The sequence below is a fragment of the Culex pipiens genome, chromosome 1 (genome assembly GCF_016801865.2).
Source record: "Culex pipiens pallens isolate TS chromosome 1, TS_CPP_V2, whole genome shotgun sequence".
NCBI lineage: Eukaryota > Metazoa > Arthropoda > Insecta > Diptera > Culicidae > Culex > Culex pipiens.
The window spans coordinates 126,986,455-126,994,877 of NC_068937.1; positions in this window are offsets into that span (position 1 = coordinate 126,986,455).

The following is an 8,423-nucleotide window of genomic DNA, read 5'->3' on the forward strand; positions in this document are numbered from 1 at the left end:
TTTTTGTATTTTTGTATTTTTGTATTTTTGTATTTTTGTATTTTTGTTTTTATAAAATTTTAGATTTATTTGTTTTATTTGTATTTGTTTTGTTTTTATTAATGTTTTTAAGAATTTTATTCTTGCCCAAATCTCCCCTCAATCCCGTTCCGAAAATCCGATCTCGTGCACCGAGCCCCAACTTGACAGCATCAACCCCCTTTCAAAATGCAAATTTCGCGAACTGAAGTTATGGAAAACTCCGGCCGGGAAAACTGCACCATTCATCACTCACTGATTTGGGAGCAAACGGTGCTGCTGCGATGGCGACCGATATGGGAATTTATGGGCTTCCTCGACGTTTGACAGGTTGGCGTGCGAAAGTTTCCGTTCCGATCGCAGCAGGCGCGCGCATAAGCTTACTGTCTGTCACACGTGGTCCTACGCGCGCGCGGGACAAGTCAATCGAGAGCGATATGGGGTCGTTTCATGGCATGGCTGGGGTTGGGGGGAAATAATCCAGATCGAGTAGACAAAGCCTGCTATGCGAGATCCCAGGGGATGGTTGAAGAAAGAAGGTTAGACTTCCATGAATGATGATGAATAATGTAGATGGCAGGCGCCCACGACAAGCCTACTGCGACGTGGAACAACGGTCTACAAACTGGATGAGAGCCTAATAAAGCATCTTTAACAAAAGATTAAGACTAATAGTGACAAAGTATCCGAGATATTTTCATTACATTATTAAACGTTATATAAATTATACGGTAAGGCGACTCGTGTTCTTCGTGGTCTACACGCTTGAGCCGCAGCCGTTGATGGCTGTTACGGTGGTGAGAACAAATGACTTATAAGGTAAAGTGGCAGCAGCAAAAAAAGACCAAGAATAAGTGGTGAGTCTATCTTGAACATGCGGAGTCGTGATCGTCGTCGCCGCCGGAGACCTGTTGGTCGCATTTTTCTCTATGCTTGTTACGGTAGACCCGTTCGCTGAACAGGTTCGCACAATCTCGGAACGGGCCGCGTGGACAGCTAGATGACCCTATCAAAACAAAGCGGTGACCTGCCGAGGCATAATTTGTCCGAACCAGTTAGATTGAATCTCCCCCAACAAAGTTCGATACTCCCATAATTTCTTTGACCTCCCAGCAGTGACCTCTCATCGACTCGTCGATGTGCGCGCAATGTTCCAGAAAACTGGTCATGAGAGCTTTCAGCGCGCGGATCATAAAATCGATGAGGTCCCGCTCGCTCGATGCACTCATCCAATCAATTCAGCGTACCAAATCGTGCAACGACCGCCGCCACGGCATGCTACGATCGCGTCGTCTAGGCCTGTTCTATACACCGGCTAGTCTACTGAGATCCACGCATGACCGCCGTCATCGTCGTGGCCTGCTGCGGTTCTGTGCTCCACCATAATCGCAATTTATTTCCAATATTAATTGTTTGACCTTAAACCTGTAATTTTCTACTGGTTCCTCTCTCTCTCTCGACCAGACCTTGTGCTTCCTGTTTCGCGATTTTTTTTTATCCGTTCCAGCAAATCCAAGAAACGCTCGTTCCCTTTCCAACTATAATTCCCAAGCTGTGCGGGAACTCACGTTTCTCCTAAAATTAACACTCTCCGCGCCCTCTCGCCTGCTTCGACCCCGAAAGATGCCTTCCTCTAATGAAATTAAAACCAATAAGGGCAAATCAAAAACCCAAAAGGCCCGAAACGTGTTCGCAGATCAGGATAATTCGCGCTCGCTTTTGCCCGTAATGATCATCAGAACTCACACACAAACACCACCATCATCAGGCGGCAACATCTTGGCCGCAGGATCATGAGCGGCGGCCCCCGGCACTGGTAAATCAAATCAAATCGAATCGAATATATTTATCTGAAAACGCGTTCCCTTCCATCTTCGCTTGCGCGCGCTACCTCTTCGCGGCCGCTCACCTTCTCCGTTACACACGCCTTGGTCCTCCGCTGTCAGTGCGCAATGCTTGCCAGATTCTTCACAGTGGAAGAGAGTTCTCCGATGCTGGCGGCTATTTGCTCCTTCGGCGGCTGCTGCCGGAGAAGCCAGTTCCTTCGGGGCGAGATCGAGCGTGCGATAGGGTTACCAGTAGTTAAGCTGTCCAAAAACAGTACGATCATCGAAAATTGATTTCGAGGTTCAAACAACCAAGTGTCTCCCCCTTAAAGCTGCCAACCCTACTCCGGCCGAACCTGCTCCTCTAAGCCCGATGCCGTTGATGACGACTCTTCTCGATCAGCTCATCCAGTCCGGTCCGGTTGCCCAAGAACCGATCGAACAAAGCCCTCTCAAATGAAACGAATACACCGCAGCAGTCACATACTTATGCTCGGCTACTCTTTCTGTCTGTCTGCTGCTGCTGCTGCTGATGTGTGGCTTAAGTCTGACTGACTGACTGAGTTCCACGACCTGGGAGGAGAGGGTTAGCACGGGGAGTGGTGGAAATAATACACTAACTCCGGACCATAAATACCTGTATGTTCACACGCACTCCAAGGCACGGCGAGAACAACTCCCTCCTCCTCCCCATCCAACCTCCCCTGAACTTCAGTCAAGTCGCGAGAACTTGTTTTCCAGTCCTCCGTCAAGTTGTTGTTGGTCGCGCACTCAAGCAGTTGAACTGAGTCAAGTTTTTGTTATTGTTTGATCTCTCTTCTGTGTGTTCTTAACTCGCGTGGAAGATCAACTTGACTCAACTACTTGGATCAACTTTCCTTCAGATTGCACACAAATCGGTTCAACCGCAAAACGTGGCAGCATCCGAGTTGGCCCGACGCGATCTCTGGACCGCAAATTTGCGGTTATAGCGGCGATTAATTTGGAAGTGCGCGTGGTGTCCCGCGAATGACACACGTGGTCGCGTGTCGTCGCGTGGGTGTGATGGGAAACATGATGATTAGGGTTTTACAAAATTTAATCGGTTCAAATTAACAATTGAACTCTATCATAAATAGACATCTAAAAATATATATTTTCAAAACAAACTTAAATTGGTAGAATGAAGGTTATTTTAAAGCATTTTCTGTTCTTTAATCATGTTCTTATTTATTTATCAGCTAAATATAAACAATTATAAACAAAATTAAACTTATTCTTAACTTCCCATAAATTGTACAATGTGAAATTTACGACATATTTGTGATATTTAAACGTAAATGCTTCTTTAGAAAAATCCAAACCGAGTACTGATAACTAAGATAAAGTTGAGATTTTATCAAGTCAAACCTTCCGATATGAATAATATAATCGAAAAAGCATCTTATTGCACGGAGAAAAAAGAGTTCCCAAAATCGTGAACAAGCGTTCATGAAAATGGGAACCTCGAACAAAGTGTTCAAATCCCATGGTACGATTATGAAAAACGTACCATGAAATTTGAACACTTTGTTCGAGGTTCCCATTTGCATGAACGCTTGTTCACGATTTTGGGAACTCTTTTTTCTCCGTGTGCATACAATTTAGTATAAAAAAGACGAGTGCGAAAGTATATTTTTTTCCCTCATATGTTTGAGGCATTTTGAAACGGAAAAGGAAAGCCTAATGTTATTCATAAAAGAATGAAAAAAGAATGAAATGAAATATCATTGAATTGAGGCATATTTTTTCATTTTTGTTGGCCCACTTATTGACAAAATAGTTTGTAAGGTTTATAAGACATTTAACCCTCTACAACTCAACCCCGCCTTTAGACGGGCTTTAATCTAAAAGTTCGTCAAAAATCAATTTTGAGCCAATTTTTGATCTTTGAAAAGCATTGGAAAGAAGAACTCTTAAGAGCGAGTCCACGAACAGGGCATACCCTTTTGTATGGGACGTCGTTTGGACCTCACTTATCTGCCTGAAATTTTCAGGGGTTGTTACATATAAAACTAGTATCTGGCCAAAATATGAGCACTCTAGGTCAACGGGAAGTGGGGCAAATCGGGACACAAAGTTTGAAGGTTCAAAAACGTAAAAAATCTTAAAAAAGGCTATAACTTGAGCAAAATTCAATTTAATTTCAAAATTCAAAATGCATCTTAAAGGGCTTTAAAAATGCAACAAAATGCAGGATAGAGCATCCAAATTGGTTAAATCTAAAGGGAGTTATTGGCATTTTAGTGAAAAAATAGCATAATTTTCAAACTCAAATAAAAAAGTATTCCATCCAGATATCAACTCGGATCAACCTGCAGCTTGTAGGGGACATCTGGAACTACCATCTGAGACTAAGACCGGGTTGGGTAAGGCAGTTTAACATATTGAATAGACACTTTTACTTTTAGTGAACTTTTTGGAGGAAATTTTTGCTCGGAGGACCCCTTAGATCTCATTTTCTGGTGATAATTTTATCATAATCATGTTCTTGAGACAATTTCAATCCATTCTAACCCTTTAAAAAATGAAAAAAAATAAGAAGCTGCTTTTTTTTGGTGTCATCTAGTATCCTTGAAAACGAACTTGATTTTCAATAAATGTGAATCAAAGTTTTTTTAAACTTTCATTTTTTAAAGGGTTAAAATGGATGAAAACAAACATTTTTATGCATGTTTCTAATGTGAAATTGTCTCAGGAACATGATTATGATAAAATTATCACCAGAAAATGAGATCTAAGGGGCCCTCCGAGCAAAAATTTCCTCCAAAAAAAATCACTAAAAGTAAAAGTGTCTATTTGATATGTTAAACTACCTTACCCAAAGTGGTCTCAGTTTAAGATGGTAGTTCCAGATGTCCCCTACAAGCTGCAGGTCGATCCGAGTTGATATCTGGATGGAACACTTTTTTATTTGAGTTTGAAAATTATGCTATTTTTTCACTAAAATGCCAATAACTCCCTTTAAAATTAGCCAATTGGAATGCTCTACCCTGCATTTTGTTGCATTTTTAAAGCCCTTTAAGATGCATTTTGAATTTTGAAATTAAATTGAATTTTACCTAAGTTATAGCCTTTTTAAGATTTTTTACGTTTTTGAACCTTTAAACTTTGTGTCCCGATTTGCCCCACTTCCCGTTGACCTAGAGTGCTCATATTTTGGCCAGATACTAGTTTTATATGTACAAACAACCTCTGGAAATTTCAGGCAGATTGGTGAGGTTGATGCGAGATGGGTATGCTTTGCTCGTGGACTCGCTCTTAAATTTTTAGGATAATTAGAAGGTTGAAAGTTTGACTTGTTTTATTTGAATTTGCCAATGTTTTTCAAATTTTTTTTGGTCAACTTTGGCTGTGTTTATTACTAATATTTTCCTTATATTATGCGATTTTTTTTTTAATTTACCAGACTATGCCTCTAAGCAATTTAAATGATAACGGTATTGTTTTAAAGTAGTAAATTTTAAAAACAAGCAAAAAATCAAAAAAGATAAAAGCAAATTAAATTACTTAAACTTAAACAAGAATAATATATAACAAGCGAAGTTTAGTTTTTCGTAGAACAAAGGTTGCTCAAAATGACCTCCAGAAAAAGGGAAAAATAAAAAAAATCGAAAAATATGTGTACCTACAGTAGAGGGTTAAAGTTCAAATTTCAACAGTGAGCGCTTCCACGTAAAACAGGAAAGATCCAAATCAAAGGTGCTCCGATTTGGCTCAAATTTGGCATGGAAGTTTCTTGGCCAAAACAATAAGAACCGATTTTTTTTGTATGGCGATTACGCTGCTCCTATCCGTAATAGGGTGGTCCAAAAAATGACGTTTTTCGTCGTTTTTTGCAATAACAACATTTTTCAAAAAATCATGTCTCCAAAACGGCTGAATCAGTTTTGGATAACCACAATTCAAAAGAAAGTTTGTTATTTCGGCTTTTTAGGAAAATATGTTGGGGTCCGACAGAAACGAATTTTCTAGAAGAATACCACACTCCGTCCAACTGGGACGAGACCTGCGTCACCCTTCTGGGCCACCTTCATGTTCAATCCTGAAGCAATGTTTTCCCTCATATATTTGCGCGAATTTCCCCATACAAATTTCAACGCTCAACACCGACCCCTAAACCACAATTACCGATTTTGCCCAAATTGGTACAGATACTTAAAAGTAATGAAGATGGTGCAGGGTTGCGAATGAGCGAGCGCTCACGGAAGGCGTGCTCGCTCCAGCTGGAGCGTGAGTTTTTATCAGGTAGCTCGTGAGCCAAAATAGGTAGCTTTTCTGTAGAAGCAGCTGCTCATTTGAAATAAAGGTTCTAGAACTACCTCAGCACAGGCAGCGAAAACAAATAAGAAAGTGGCCAAACAAACAAAAGTATGTCATGAAATGAGCCAATGCACGAGCTAACTCATTCTCAATGTAAAAATTAATTGACGTGAAGAGATGCACTGACTGTTGGTAGCGAAAGTGTTAAATATAATCCACTTGGGGGAAGAGGAGCCACCCTTTTTGTGATGAAAAAGCGGGTCAAGAGAATCGGTCCCTCGTTACCCTATTTTCTAGATCACGGAGAAAAAAGAGTTCCCAAAATCGTGAACACCCGTTCATGAAATTGGGAACCCCGAACAAAGTGCTCAAATGCCATGGTACGATTTTCAAAAACGTGCTCCGTGAATGAGATCAGCCGTTTCCAATCAACTATTGAAAGATTTATTAAACGGATTGACTTAGCTTATTCTGACCCGCACTATGGAAAGGTAGTCAAAAATGTTAAGGCACATAAAACAGTTTAATGTTTTATTTTAATCAACCAAGCACAACACATTGAATACAGCATAAATCTTGTTGAATCTAATCATTATTTTCTAAGTTTTTCTAAGAGGCTCTTTTGTTTGAGCGCCAATACCCTTCCCCAGCACCTGTCTCTGCTCACCTTAATATTTATAAAGGCCTATTAATTCGAAAATATTTATACATTCAACTCTGACTGTAGGTCTCCAACATTATTTGACCCCTTCCAACATATTATTCAAAAACATAGATAATGAAAATACGCTATTCCAATGGATATACATAAAAAAGTTCACTAATTGATGTTACCACTGCCTTATTGCGCCTTAAGCAAAAACTCCAACTAGAATTGAAAAAAAAAAACTTTCTCAAAAACGTTAAACGATTAGCGATACTTCCAAAATGAGCGCTTCGTGAGCAAAAAATGAGCGCGAGCGCGGGCAAACGTGAGCTAGCTAGCGCTCCTCCTCACGAATATGCGAAAAATAAGTGATCACGAGCGTGTGAGCACGTGAGGATCGCAACACTGTCAGGGTGTATCCCTTATGTTCATTTTTATCGTCACCATCAGTCATTTTAGATATTTTTTAGATAAGTGAATCAACAACTCGTTTGTGTAATTTAGCTTGAAGTCGATTTCAAAAAAGAAGAAGTAAAGAAATACGAAAAAAAAATACATTTCCAGAATTTTAATAACCAAAGTTCCTATGACGACCTTCGAATAATCGAACTACGGATTATCGAAATTTTAAACAATCAAATTTTGAGGTGACGGTTGTATTTTTTTTGGGAAAGATGCAACAAGCAATTTGAATTCTAATGTCCCGTTTCTCATACAGAGTTAGTTGTAAAGTTGAATAATATTTTATTAGAAATTCCATCATCAATTCGATAATTATTTTGAAAAAGATAGTATTGATTTAAAATAACCAAAGATTGGTAACATTAAACATTCTTAAATTCGCTGCAGCCCTACCACAGAGCCCCTAGTAATTAAAACAAGATCGCTCACCAACAACAACAACAACAACAGCAAATAAAAAAACTATCCAGTCTGAGCCAAGGCGAAAGATTGCAATCGCGCAATCGGATTGATTACATGTTCGACCAGATTCAGACCACGCCGGATCATACCTGTCTGGTGGTGAAGGTGGCCACCACCACCAGGGAGGGGCACATTTTTATCAGTACACAGCGCTTGAGAAGACTGAAGGTTGCGCGAATGCAATCGATCCGCGAGAATAAAGTGCACATCAGAGGTTGAGGAGGAGAAAAAAACACGAAATCGTAAGGAATCGAGAACTGATGCAATTCAGAGCTGGGGATCCTGTAAAAAGGAGGTAAAATAAAGAAACGTTGAATGTTTGGAAAACTTTAAAATTTCACTTCTTTTGAGCAGATCAATAGCTCAGATCAGGGTAGAAGCAAAAACCAGCCGCCAGCCTGTCGATCTGTCCCCGGGACCTGGCTCCGGGCAGCATCCGGTTTCGGCGAAGTGGCGCGATGGCCAATGCCTCCTCATTGGTGGTAAACAGATTGACGAACGAATTGAGCGGAGACGATGACGATTCTCCAGATGTTACATCAGTGCAGAATGCTGTTTGTGGTGTGGAAAGAAGGAAGCATGATTGCAGTTTCAGATTTTTGCCCACCAGCAGTTGTGTTATCGATGACGACGTGCTCCAAGTCGCGGTTCAAGGTTAGAAGAGGAGGACTCATCCGGTGGAGCAGCTGCCGTTGGACAGGGATTTGCTTGTCATCGTAGATGCAGGT